Genomic DNA, 14,735 nt, shown 5'->3' on the forward strand with positions numbered 1-14,735 from the left:
ATTTGATCTCCTTCCCTACTGCTAATGTTGTGTAATCACCTACTCTTCGACGTTGTTACTTATTGCTAGCACTTAGCAAAGCGATCAAGTCCTTCACCGTCGCATATTCCACCTCCATTAAGAAGCAAAAGCTTGGGATTCGAATGTAGAATTGTGTGTGCAGGAATCTAGGAAGCTCTATCAAATTTTGACATAGATAGTTCAACAACTTGTGAGGTTTTGGGTTTTTGAGAATGAAATTGGGCTTGTCAAACTCCATTTCATGTGAGATGTTGGGCTTCAGGGAGTGAAAATTTGGGCGCTGCGATGGTGAGAGGGAAGTCGTTTCAAACTTTGTGCAAGAAAAAGAATAGAATAGGGGTGTCAAGCTACAGCCTTGGCTCAGTACTGTGGCTCCAACATTGTCTGATAATTCAAAACTCCTCAGAAGAGGTTTCCAAGCCAACTCACAGATTCTTACATCACAGAGTTATGATTCGAACAAATGTTTAATCCTTGCAGAAACCACCCAGGATATTCAGCTTTGAACCTATAGCACACGAACTCTTGGATTTTATCATTTGGCCCTCCTCTTCTATAGATAGCACCATCAACATCATCCCCCCTCCACACTTGTGTGTAGGATGTACCCCCGCCCTTGTGAGCATGCATGACACCCCCCCTCCCCCTGGCCGCCCCCCATGTCCAACTCCCCCTTGACCACGGCTCTTGTCCACACCAAAATGATTGCAAGGAAATGCTAAGATCTCAAGTCTCCCCAATCTCAGCAATCCCTCCTCATTTTGGACGATGCACCTAACAAAGATTATGCTTTAGGAAGAATCTTGATCCTTGTACTTGCCGTAGATTTCAAGTCAGGTCAATGTGATCCTTGGATATGTGATAGGGAGAATTGGATATGCCATTGGGAGAATTCGATATGCCATATTTGTGACCAGCAACTTGCAGAAGCAGAACAAGTCCAATGACAATGCTCCATATATTCTCACATGAGGGAAAAAGTTTCATGCGGTTATGTTCATGTCTCAATGCATTCTTACTGATCTACTGAATGGGGATCACCCAATAGGCAACCGGTCCTTACTTTGCACCACCTCAAGGCCATACATATTTTGAAGACTATAAGGTTAGCGGTCAAGGATCTAGCACAGAATTCAAAGGATAGTTTTTGCTCTTGAGTTTGCACTTGATTAAAGATACTCTTAGTAGTGAAATATTATGTTAATGGTAGCAATTTCCTGTAAGCCTTATCAGGGGACATTGGGCCTTCCTAGGCATGAAATCTTTTGAGATATTATTATGTCCTAACTATGGGTAAGCACACCTGGGGGGAAGGCAATCCTTTTTCTGATTAATGTGAGATGGCTAACTCACCTATTTTTGATGCAACATTGTTGTAAGAGGCTATGCAAGGCAGCCCTGGGAAAGAACCCTGCACATGCCCAGCAAGCCAGTTTGCCAAGAGCTGGCCAATAGTAGTAGGTCATCCCTAATCTATTCTTTATTTATATCCCTTGCCTTTTGTGGTTCCTCCCCCAATAATTTTCTTGTCCTCCTCTTCTACTCCCCTTTCAAGCTTCTTGTTTGTGGGAGCATTTTTTGCAAGTCCTCTCAAGGTCATTCGTTGTTTGGGGGGCTTTCTTTTAAACTCTCAAAGAATTGAGGTTTTTATTTTCATCCCTTTAATTTTTTGGTTCCTCAGACTAGACAAACTAGAATACGCATCTGGTGGCTAAGATTTCTTCCCTCTCTGCATTTGACCAAGTGATCTGCCTGTAGGTCTATACAAGAGGCAAAAGCTAGGTAGTCCCCTACCAACAAGGAAACTAGCAACCATATGAGAGAAACCACTAGAGGCATTTCAGGCATTTGTGGCTCCATGGGATGAAGTAACGAGTCTCTTGTTGCAAATCTATTTCTCCATATATAGTCTACCATTCCTAACATTCACGGCCAGCAGATTTCTTGGTCTATGTAATGTGACTCTTGTCTATTGTATGCGTGAGTATGATCCTTAGATCAAAATCAAATCAGGCATTTGTGGCTCCATGGGACGAAGTAAAAAGTCTCTCTCTCTCTCTCTCTCTCTCCAAATTTGCAGCTCCTTTCGTTTTGGTTTATATATTGCTGCTAGATTGTCTATTGCATTATCAGTTGATCACTGCATATGCATAGTGCTCTATTCACTCTATGAGGATTGCAATTTTTATTTCATCGTGTGATAAGTCTCTCATAATTTTGTGTTGCTGTGTTGTAGGGTTTAATAATCCCAACATGGATTCTCAAAACCCACAGGACATCGAGTTCACACCCTTGTACTCTCAATATTCATAGGCATCACACTTTGTTAACATGCCTATGCCACTCACTCTAGTAGCCCATAGGTCACCATTGCCTCCAAGTCCCCCTCATGTTGCTGGTACTTTTCCTCTGTCCCCTCTTGGTAGTTTTCCATTTGCATTTAGGTCATACCAAAATGGCCCACTCATGTTGGCTACCAGCCTGTGCAACAAATGTCACAACAATCACAGGGAAGGACGAAGGTCCTAACTACACCCTCGAAAGGGTTCACTGAATTGAAGGAGGGTTAGTTCCATAGAAGGTCAACAAGCTTTCTGTGAAACATAGAACTGAACAATGCGATGATGAGGAGGTGCAGGAGCTTAAGGTTTCCAGTAAAGCCCCAAACTCTAAGAGGTAAAAAGGCATCTATAGCAAACAAGAAGGACGTGGAAGAACAAACACGAAAGAGGGAGCCTCGAAAGGATGCCTCGGTTGTCTAGTTGATCCACATTCGTGGTGCAATGCATGATGAGTTTGGCAAAACTCCAAAGCAGGAGATCGACTTATGGTCAAAAGTTGCCACTCAACTTGCTGGGTTGTTTTTGGACTTTGACAAAGATGCTAAAAGCTGGAGGAAGAGATGGGATCAAGTGTGTGTCAACTACAAGAAGGATAAGTCCCATAACTCCATCTCTAGAAATGATCGAAAGGTAACATGTCAATGGTTTGATATCATTGATGAGTACATGCATAGCCGGGAAAACGTGGTTAGCTACACCCATGCTTCAGTAGTGGATGGAAACACTTATGGCCCAATTTGGGAAGGTGATAAAGGTGAGAACATAACCCTGCATCAAAATAGAAGCACCAACGAGCAATGTCCCCAACATTCAACAGTGTAAAGATTGGAAGATCGAGGACTCCCTTGTTGACATGGCGAACACGACAAAAATAATGGTGAATCAACATAGGGATTATGTTGCGGGTCGTATGACACAAGAATCCCAAACATTGGAAATGCTTGGGGAGCTCACGATAGCTGTGACTAGCCTTCTACATGTAATGAAAAAACTTAAGGAGTGACTTGAGAGGATGGCGATTGGAACACTTTTATGTTTGCGCATATTTTAATTGTTGTTTTGGAAATTGAGAAATGTAATTCGTCATTGTTGCAAATACTTTTGGAATCGTCATTGCAAATACTTTTGGAAAGTGAGAAATGTTTTGGAAACTATTTTGAAAACTGAGAAATTGTAAAAACTTTTATGCTTCATTTAACGTTGATGTATGTTTGACATTGCAAGCTGTTGTAAGGCTTCAATTTGATGAGTTTAACCCAACTTTACTAGTTATGATTTCCCAAAGGTAGAAAGTTTCCAAATGGGATACTTTTCCCAATTTGTCTTTATATTGGGCTATGGCTATGATCATAGGGAAGGAGATGTTGAAAAAAATCAGGCTCTTGGTTTTATTGAAGAATGTGCTTTTATTGTCTAGCTAGGTATACTTACAAGTTCAGTTTAATTAAAGCTCTGGAATGAAATGTTGTAACAAGCAGCAAATAGTAGTAGCAAGTCCCCTTGCTCTCTGCTTATAACAAATATATGTAGCACTATAATTTATCTGTCAAATATTCACCATTTCTCTGTTTATTGTGAATATATGCAGCAATTCAATTTATATGAGAAATATTTGCAGTTGGTTTTCTATTTATACAAATGTTTTGCAGTAGGTTCTAGGTTTACACAAATATTTGTAGAGCAAGTTGAGTGTTGACAGCCATGCAGAACATATGACATTTAGATGATGGATGCTTTTATTTAGATGAATGGTCAACATGTCCTTATATCTTAGAACAATACACGCCATTGTTTCTGTAAATGTTTTACTTCTATTTGAGAATGATACATGCATCATTGCTACAATTTTGTGTTGTATTTCAGTTCGTATGTCGCAAGTTTTGTGATGTCATTCTTCTAAATTCAATCATACTACCATCTATTGTAGGGGATGGAAGACGAGTTAATTCTTGTGGCTTGTCCCATTGCAATCATCATTTCCCATATTGCAATGATGCAGTTGAGAGCATCCTCTTATGATGAGTATGAGATATGCATGCAACATTTTCTCATGTTGATTGAATGCATGGCTCGAGTTGAGCCTGCACCGAAAGCTCGGATTGCTCGAAGGAGGCATGAGCCGTGCTGCTCATGTTGGGCTTACCCTAGACCCTAGACATTTATGGAGTATGGTTTGCTTGGTAGAGCTCGGATTGCTCGAAGGAGGCATGAGCCGTGCTGCTCATGTTGGGCTTACCCTAGACCCTAGACATTTATGGAGTATGGTTTGCTTGGTAGAGTATTCAGACAAGGTGTTTAAGAGCAGGCTCCAAGGAAACCTTTCATTCTTTGATTGCACGGCTTGCTCCTCACTTGAAACGGTCAAATACCAACTATCGGAAGGCGATTAGTGTGGAGAAGCATGTATGTGTAGCTCTACACCATCTAGCTATGGGATCCAACTTACAAGTAATAGCAGATTTGTATGTCAAATGGACTTCCTCATCAGGATGCGTCTTTTGGCTGAAGGATTTGAGGCAATACAAGGCATTCCATTTGTCATTGGTACTGTGTATGGTAGTCATATTCCAATTATTGCCCCTCATGAGCATCATGAAGACTACTTTAACAAAAAATGGTTCAATTCAATAATTTTGCAAATGACAGTTGCTGCTCATTGCTCGGTTTGGGATTACGACATTGGTTGGGCAGGCTCTATGCATGATTGGAATGTGTTTCAACGAAGTGATCTAGGATAAAGCTGTGAGTCACACATGTTAGGAAATTATTGTTTGCTTGGTGACTGTGCTTACCCTGCCAGGTTTTGGATGCTTCCTCCTTTTAAAGGAAGTAAAGACAGATTATCCCGCGAGCAATACTTCTAGAACTACATTCAATCTAGTTCGAGGATGCCTGTGGAGCGAGCTTTTGGAATGCTAAAAGCTCGCTTTAGGATTTTGCTCAAGAGGTGCGACATGCTATTGCAAAATGTGCCCGAAGATGGTTGGTACTTTTTTGCTCCTGCATAACATATGGATCATGCATGGGGATTCATTTGATGAGTGACAGTTGGGTTAGAGAGGCCCAAATGGAGTTGGAAAGGGCAAATAATGATGCATTCGATTTGTGTCCTGTCATTCACAATGGGCTTCAAGTTGGTCTTGCAAAGGTTACAACTTTGTTGCAAACTGACATGTCTGTGGAGCAAAGGATGCAAACAATGGAAATTGCGCCACTTAAATCATCGCAAATTGGCAGCACATGTAGGCAAGATAATCTTGCAAGAGTTATTTTCAATGAGAGAGAGAGAGAGAGAGAGGAGAAAAGTGACAATTGTATTTGGTGATCAGAGAGTGAAAGTAGTGAAACAGATACATAATATTTGTAACTCTTTGTCGTATCTTTCAAACCTTGAGTTGAGTATGTTGTATGCAATGTAAAAGATGTATGCATGTTACTTGAGTATGATGTATGCAGGTTACTAGTGTGGTGTACTCTATTTTCACTTTGAGCATAGCAAACTGTTGTTACAGGTAACCTTATGCTAAGTAGTAGCGAGCTGGAACTCAGCAACAAACTGATTGCTACTGAATAGGTCTGTAAGCATTTGTTGACAAGCAGCTGAACTTTGATTGAGCAGGAAGTGAGCATTTAGGGATGAAGATGCCAAATGTTTGAGTAGCAGCAAACTGTTGTTGAGCAAGTGTTAACACTAGTTTGGTAGACATTTTTATGTCCTGTTAACATAGCCACTTCCTAAAATTATCCAAAATCATCGATAAGGTATTTTGGGGTGTTGATTATTTGCCATAATAGCTTATATACTTAAAAAAGCTTGGAATTATTATGGATTGGAACTTGCACCTAATACTTTGAGTTCTACCTAAAGTTTCAATGTCAACCTAACAATGACATTTCAATCTATTTTATCAGGTTTAGATAAAATGGCCATAATTCTTACTTAGAATGAGTTTTCTTAGAGTTTGTAAGTCTTAGAGTCTTAGGATAACTATAAAACATACATTTATACTTCCTTGGAGCTAGATAATCATATTCATTATGATTTATGGCTTTAAATGTAAATTTAGTGAATGTTGATGGTGAGGCAAAATTTGATCTTTCACAAATTCTTTAACATAGTTCTAAACTCAATCATACTTCGTATATGTCTTTAATAGGATATTATGTTGTAGCGTTAGTTTTTAGGGGACCTAATGTCATGTACAACACCAAATTCAAATCATATATTAATTGTTCCTTATGTTGTAATTCTCGCCAAATTCAAGATACAAGGATTAAAGGATATCATAAGAACCTTCATACGTTTAACTTATACTTATAGAGTGCCTTTAATTATGAATGAGTGATACCAATTTAAAAAAGTCATATACAGAACACTTATATACTTGATAATTCAAATCTTTAAAACTGAGATTTAATGTGCAACCTGTTTTGGTAGTTGATATTAGGAGCACTTGATCTCTTTTAGTTTTAGCCTTTATTGTGATGTGGTGACTTTCCCTTATGATATAATATTGTTTTAGTTAAAATATAACACTTTGTGGCTATTATATGTAGGATATAAAGATGCTTATTTATAAAATATGACTTATAATGTAACCTGCTAAGCTAACCACTCTTGTTAATGATAAATAAATCTTACCAAAATGATTTTTAAACAAATTTTTGTCACTCTTAGGTGTTTGATATGCTTATAAACACTTTGTAAAAAATGCTAGCTCCTTGAAATCAATTTTATTTTCAGGCATGCTAGATAAAGTTTCAAATTTGAGTACTGTCTAGGTGAAAGATTGTGTTACCATACATTTGTGAGCATTTTGTAATCACATGTAATTGTTTTTTTTGCTCCTTATATTTTTAAATAATAGTCCTATGAGTCTACCTTAAGCTCAAGAGAGGAAATCACCAAAAAACACATCTACAACAAGTTGTGATTTTTTTGCCAAAACCTCAAAAGGACACTTTTATGTCCTGTTATGCTACCAAACTAGTGTTAATGCATCTCAGAATATGAGGTGGTCTATACTAGTTGAAGATGTACACATATTGCCATGTGTGTAGTAGTACAGGTTAGAGAAGATCCACGAGGAAGGTGTTGGAGGAGGGTCGACGAGAAAGAATACAAGGAAAGTTTGGCAAGGAGAACAAAGCTTTGGGAAAGAAAAGAGGTTCTTTACTTGGGCGGTGTGTAAATGGGGTGCCCATCGGTGAGCACTCAATTTATAATAACCTCATGATGGGCACCTGGTGTGTAATGGGGGCCAAGCATTAGAGACCTCATGATGGGCACCTTAGAGAAGATCCACGAGGAAGGTGTTGGAGGAGGGTCGAAGAGAAAGAATACAAGGAAAGTTTGGCAAGGAGAACAAAGCTTTGGGAAAGAAAAGAGGTTGTTTACTTGGGCGGTGTGTAAATGGGGTGCCCATCGGTGAGCACTCAATTTATAATAACCTCATGATGGGCACCTGGTGTGTAATGGGGGCCAAGCATTAGAGAACCCCATCAATCTTTTGGGGTGTCCACATGTTGGGCTCTATTTGGGCACTCCTTAGTGTGCAACCATGTTTTTGCCGTGTCTTCTTGATCTCTCTATTGGTTTCTCGAGATCTCGACCCTGACCTAACCCTAAAAGTGGATCGACCAGTTTGTCTATTCAGGATAGATGCTTTCATTGAGTCTTCCTCTCTCTCTCTCTCTTTCTCTCTGTGTCTTAGCGTACGTCTCCCCGCGCTAGTATCTTCCATCAATGGTGGTGTGGGAAATGATGTCAAATTTTCGCGATCCTGATACAGGCGAAAGCCTCTTCAGCTGAAGAAAACTTGCACGTCAGTCTGATCCCACCTGGTTTTTTGGGTCTTTGCTGTCGCAACTCGTGAAATTATGCCTGACTGCATCGCTGTTGCTCTCGTAGTACACAGAAAGAGGCGTAATAGAGTCTTGGATGCGTTAGTTTCGGGCCTCTACGGGTCCTGTGTGAGGCATATGATGAATCTATAACCTGTTTGTATACTGAATTACATTTGTGATGGTTACCTTGGAGAGCTGATGCCTTTAAGTCCCTACTGTGTGCTGTCACTCGATTTTCGTTAACTTTCGTTCGGGGAACTTGCAAAACTTCGCTTTCTTTTTTGGGGTTTATGTGGAAGATGGCTTTCCTTTGTATACATGTCCTTGAGGATGGTTCCGATTATGGTGCATTCTGTGGAATCCCGTCCGCTCCGCTCATCTGTAGGCTCTCGTAAGCATGTTTGTGCACCGGTATATCGATTCCTCTGTATGTGATATGACATATCTGTGGCAACTGTTTATGTCACATTGCTGCATGAAGATAGATTGGCTTCATGTGGTCTCATGTGCTTGAGTCAGGTTACGAATGGTCTCTTCGAGGCATTCTTACGAGAGGGAGTAGAGATCTTAACCACTAATAGCACTTCAATGGAACTGGGTTGGGGTAGAATGGAACTGGGTTGGGGTAGAAGATGACGAAAGGTATGAGCCTGGGCATATCCAGAGTACGGTAGTGGCTTATCTAGAGTCATCTTTGGGGGATGGGTTGAACAGGTTACGCATACATTCGTAGCTTGTAAAGGATCTGTCCTGCCGTAGGATCCTTTGGTTATAGGTTCAGCTGTAGTAAGAGAAGGGCATGCGACCTGCTCATAGATAGTGGGGATATTGTGCTCTTATGGGGATTCAACCTCTTGATTGTATTTGGCCACTAAAAGGCCAAATGGTAAATCGAACCCGAAACATATAATGATAAGGAATACTAGTGGGGATATTCTTGATGGCATTCTTGCCAACAATGTCAAGCCATTTGCTTTTGGATGTGGATAGAACGAGCACTAATAGAAACAAGTGGTGGGAATCTTCCTCGTTGCCACTCATCATGGAGGAGTGTGGTGGAGCATGTCAAGCAACCTAGTGCCACTTAAGCAATAGTTCCTAGAGAGCGGAACTAACTCATAACTTTCACTTAAGCAATAGTTCCTAGAGAGCGGAACTAACTCATAACTTTCACTCTAGCAATCTAGTTTCAAACATGTTTGTATGCAGTGATAGACAATGCTTGGGAACAATACTACAAAGACTAGAGTCCTTATTCGGAGTGTATGAGATATGTTCTATGCATGTCTATGAACGGAGAAGGCACTTGAGTGTCAATGTTTTTGTGGCTAATATATGAGGGCCTTGAGATGTTGAAATAGTGTGCATGATGGATTGATCCCTCATGCACACAGTTATTGCAAGCTCTCCCCTATGCACATAGATATTGTGAACTTTCCTAGTCTTGAATATGAAGGGAATGAATTTGTTCTTGTTGTCGTCTCATTGAATGAGAAACTTAAGCCACATGCACAACACTTGCATTGAACTATGCTCCATGTAGAATCATATTTGCATCAATTGAATCTTATTTGCATGAGTTGTCAATTTTTTGTGTGTGACATGCCCTCACTTGTTTGCCTTCTTTGCATGTTTGGACGTGTAGATCTCTCTCTTACTTTGAGGTGGTTTGCTCGCTTGTTATACTTGCAGGATGTTTGTGACTTAGTGGACCTAATATGAGGAGGATGAATTTGTTGTTGTTGTCATTCTAATTTAATGAGGAGCTGAAGCCACATGAACAACACTTGCATTGAATTATGGACCATGTAGAATAATATTTGCATTAATTGGATCTTATTTGCATGAGTTGCCAACATTTTTGTGTGTGAGTTGCCCTCACTCTTATGCCTTTTTTGCATGTTTATATGTGTAGATCCCTTTCCTAGTTTGAGGTGGTTTGCTTGCTTGTTGTGATTGCTATACTTGTAGGATGTTTTTTTACTTAGTGGACTTATCTTTGATGCCATGCAAGTTGAGTTGCTTGCTTGATACTTTGAGTGTCCCAATTGGATGTAGATTCACGCCTATGGAGCCACTTGATGTGGGTGACTAACATTCACCTAGCCACTCTAGGAGGTTTTAACCCTAGAAATAGAAATAATGTTATTTTTTATCTACAAAGTTGTCTTTATAAATAACCGACATTAAATGTGGAGGGAGTCCACTACATAATCTTAGCTTGCCCATTGCCTCAAATATTTCATGGGCTCAAATTACTTATTGCCTTAATTATTTAAGGTTTAACCCCCCCTCCGCTTAGGGCACTCACATGATGATTCATCATTATGAACGACATGTGAAGATTGTGAGATGTATGTTTGATTGCAAATTGTTTACATGTGAGATTGAGATTTGTGTAATAGGTTGCACTTGTCAATCGTTGATTGAGTGATTGGACTTGTCTTGTCGTTATCTTGTGTTCAGGTGGTGTTTAGTTGTGTTTGCTTTATGTGTTGAACAAGTGCTAGTTGCTTGTTCCCATCTTTTGGCACCCTAGTTGCTTATCCCCATCTATTGGCATCCTATATTTGTGTTTGCATTTCCCATTGAACATAATTATTGGGTGCATAGTTCCACATGGATACAAGTTTATTGTTGTGTGTCCAATGGCAACTATGTTAGGTCGCAAGAATATAGCTTGCACACGTATAGTTATGGTTTTGGGCATTGATATTTTGTTAATATTCTCACAACCATCATATGAAAGTCAAGTATGTTTAGGAAAGAATGCATGAGGGTGCCAACTCCTTGTCACCTTAGGAGCTCTCTATTCTAGAACAATATTAATGAATTTGCACTCTATGGAGGTTTGAAGTTCCTAATCAATGCTTTGCACATCTTTATAAGTTGCCCATTTGCTTGCTTTGCAAACTTCCTTTACTTTGTTGAGCTTATGATTCCTTTGTTTGTGTTGAATCGGCGAGAACTACTCAAGTATCCAAATCTTTGTACCCTTCATCTTATGTGTTTACCTAAGGGTCTTAACTCTTGCTACCTTCCCTTTAAAGTAGACTTGTGCTTGTGTGCCATTTTGATTAATAGTACAAATTGCTCTCATTGTACTTTCTTCTTAAATGTGTTTATGTCATCTACGTTTTTCTCCTCATCATCATGAAGGCAATTGTCTTTCAATCCCCCAATACGTAAGATCGTCTATTCTAGAATGAGGGTGCCAGCTCCTTGTCACCTTAGGAGCTCTCTATTCTAGAACAATATTAATGAATTTGCACTCTATGGAGGCATATATGCCCCCTCGTTTCAACTACTTTTGTATGTGGGATAGGGCGTGGCCATGTTGTTGCCTTTGTGCATTATGGGCTTGGATTGTCCATTGACCTATGAGTAGCATGACTTGTCTACAACAGGCTAGTGACATACTTCATTGGATCTCATGGTGAGAGCGTAAAATGTCTTTGATTTTAAGATATAAAATTTCAAGTTTCAAGACCCTCTTCATCATAGTCATAGTTTGGCTTGGAAAATTGATCAATTTTTTCAATGATTCAAATAGCAACGACATTTACTCAAAAACATAACCCCCCCACACATAGACTCTCTCTTTTTGTGTGGTACACATCCACATTGTTGCCTCATGCATACGGATGTGTGAGAGATAGAGAGAGAGAGAGAGAGAATGATCTATTAATGTCTACGGAAGATCTCCAAGGTGAACATCAAAAGTGGCTTACTCCATCTAGATAACTAGAAAGTTTAGAGAGTGCACAAGGCCTTCTCCTCTTAAATTATTATAGAATAAAGCTACATTGTAGTACAATCATAAGGTGGCCTTTGTAATAGCAGTTTGAGATAGTCTTTCGGTTTGGTTTGAAGTTCCTAGTCAATGCTTTGCACATCTTTTAAAGTTGCCCATTTGCTTGCTTTGCAAACTTCCTTTACTTTGTTGAGTTTATGATTCCTTTGTTTGTGTTGGATCGGCGTGAACTACTCAAGTATCCAAATCTTTGTACTCTTCATCTTATGTGTTTACCTAAGGGTCTTAACTCTTTCTACCTTCCCTCTAAAGTAGACTTGTGCTTGTGTGTCATTTTGATTAACAGTACAAATTGCTCTCGTTGTTGCACTTTCTTCTTAAACGTGTGTTTATGTCATCTATGTTTTTCTCCTCATCATCATGAAGGCAACTATCTTTCAATCCCCTAATACGTAAGATCATGTTATGTTGTGCTTCGCTTTCTTGCTCTTTTACCTCCACATAAAGAACCTCTCTATTGACTTTTTTGTTGGCATTATCAGCCATTTCTTGATTGATTGAGCTCACTTGATTGGTGATCATATCCTTATTTGTGGAGACAAAGCTCGGTGCCATTGGGGATGCTTTACATTTGAATTTGACTTGTGTAACATTTGAGCTTTGTGGAGACAAAGCTCGGTGCCATTGGGGATGCTATACATTTGAATTTGCTTTTCTCCCAAGGGCTACAAGCTGAAGCTCTCCGAGTGCTTGTTGCAAGTAATAGATTTGCTCCTGTGGATATGAGATGATTCTTTATCTCAAATGAGTCTTTGCATATGGAGTGGGTGTCGATAGTGTTGCAAGGGTGGAATATCAGACGTCCTTGTTGGACTTGGTAGCCTAAGACTTCATCTTGGGAAGCTCCATATTTGGATTATGTAAACTGAGTACCCCAATGCTATAACTAACCCCCAAGTTCGGCTAGGGGTTCGACCCAACTCGGGGTTGGGAGTAGGACCTTTGAACTTTGGACTTTAGACTTTTGTGCTCCAAAAACTCTAGGGGGTAAAAAAAAGAGAAAGCTAGGTGGCACAATAAATGAATCATGAATTTGATTGGAGTAAACTTTTGTGCTCCAAAAACTCTAGGGGGTCAAAAAAAGGGAGAGAGCTAGAAGGTGGCACTAAAAATGAACTAAGATTTTGACTGGAGCAAAGGCGAAAGATAAAGGCTTGGAGGTTGGAACGTGGAGCTAGAGATGAAGAGTGGCGATGGGATGACTTGATCTGAGGTGGGATTACAAATAGTGGTGGTAGTGCGACAATCTGAGTTGGTGCAAGACGATGAACAATGGTGGTGAGAAGACCTCCGATGGAAGTGGAGAGGCTTGAGTGAGTGAGGGGGAGGGAAAGAGTTAAGAGAGCTCAGACGGGGAGAGAGTTGAGTTGAGAGAGTAGGATTAAGGGCTGAAATTGGTGTTACTTATTGAGGGGACGATTCAAATCTACCGACCAACTTTTAAGAAAGTCACTTTTAGGCTTAAAAAACTATACTATAGTGATTGTTTTTTGCCACATGCATATGGACGTTGAGAGAGAGAGAGAGAGAGAGAGAGAGAGGTTTGAAATGCTTAGGGTTATGGGACAAAATTTGTTTTATTGATTGAGGAGATTATTCAAATCAAAGAACAACTTTCAAGAAAGCCACAATTAGGCAAAAGAAAATCACAAAAGGGAAAGTCCAAAAAATTTTAAAAGAGAGGGAAAGGAGAGAGAGAGAGTCTCTCCAACCTTGTTAAATGTTCTCTTATCTTAGGTTTCAAGGTGGGCAAGGGCAAGCCAACATTCAAAGGATAGCATGTAATGGCTCATATTAGCCAAAATCCTTGCATCTTCTTCATTTGTCACAGCCTTCATTAAGAGTCCCATTAAGAGTCCAGAATAGGGATGATCAAGTTTAAAGCTGCATGCAAGAAAACCAAGAAAACCAGTATTGTTTTTTTGGTAGTATTACTTCATAATTTCTCTCACCAATAGGTACCCTCATTGAAAAAAACAAAACAATACTTTGCAAGTAGGGTTTTCTTGAGAAGCGAAAGGAGGGCCCCTGAGACATACAAAAAGCATCTTAGCCACAACTTATGGACTTTTACATTGCCTATGGATTTGCCACATTTGGGTTGCCTAAAGAGCTTGTGAGAGCTCAAAAAAAGCATGTCAGAAGCCATAAAATCACTCCATGGCAACATCTGACATGATGATTTGGTGCCCTAAACAGTGAGGTAGCTACTCTTTGTCCTCAATTGTGCAAGTAGAAGAGAAGAATCCTTCTAGCCAATTCTGCCACTACCACCCTTCCTTGCACTCCTTGCCTTGCTAAACCAAAGCGTCTTTCGTGTTGTTGCTATTTGAATTGCACCCCATCTTGACATTGGGCAAGCTCTCGATCTCGCTCTCCCACAGAACAAACAACAGTAGCTCCTTTTGTGATAGTGAACATAGTAAATAATTCATCCACCATTAGCACATCCTCTGCCTCTACCTTGTGTTGGTACACTAGGCATGCCCACATTTAGTGATTCTCAAGCTATGTACCCATGCAATCGAGATGGAAAGCATGCTTGCACTTGGGTAAAAGGTGCAAAGCGTCAGTTTCTCAAACTTGTATCTAGCCTTTAGATTCCCGTCTCAACAAATTTGCCTTCTACAACCTCATGGTTGGTTGTGTCTTGCTATGTGAAATGCATCACTAATAAGCAACCTCCTCACATCATTCTCCAACCTCTCCGA

At 39.9% G+C, this 14,735-nt stretch overlaps 1 non-coding gene across 1 annotated transcript; it reads left to right on the forward strand.

Moving 5' to 3' along the window:
- Nucleotides 1-8,116: 8,116 nt before the first annotated feature.
- On the forward strand, nucleotides 8,117-8,205 carry LOC147903566 (small nucleolar RNA Z122). The gene has a single exon (XR_015540833.1). It is a non-coding gene; the product is annotated as a small nucleolar RNA Z122 (small nucleolar RNA).
- Nucleotides 8,206-14,735: the final 6,530 nt, after the last annotated feature.

The sequence above is a fragment of the Dipteris shenzhenensis genome, chromosome 3 (assembly GCF_047967505.1).
Source record: "Dipteris shenzhenensis isolate YYH24624 ecotype China chromosome 3, Dip_SZ_1.0, whole genome shotgun sequence".
NCBI classification, from domain to species: domain Eukaryota; kingdom Viridiplantae; phylum Streptophyta; class Polypodiopsida; order Gleicheniales; family Dipteridaceae; genus Dipteris; species Dipteris shenzhenensis.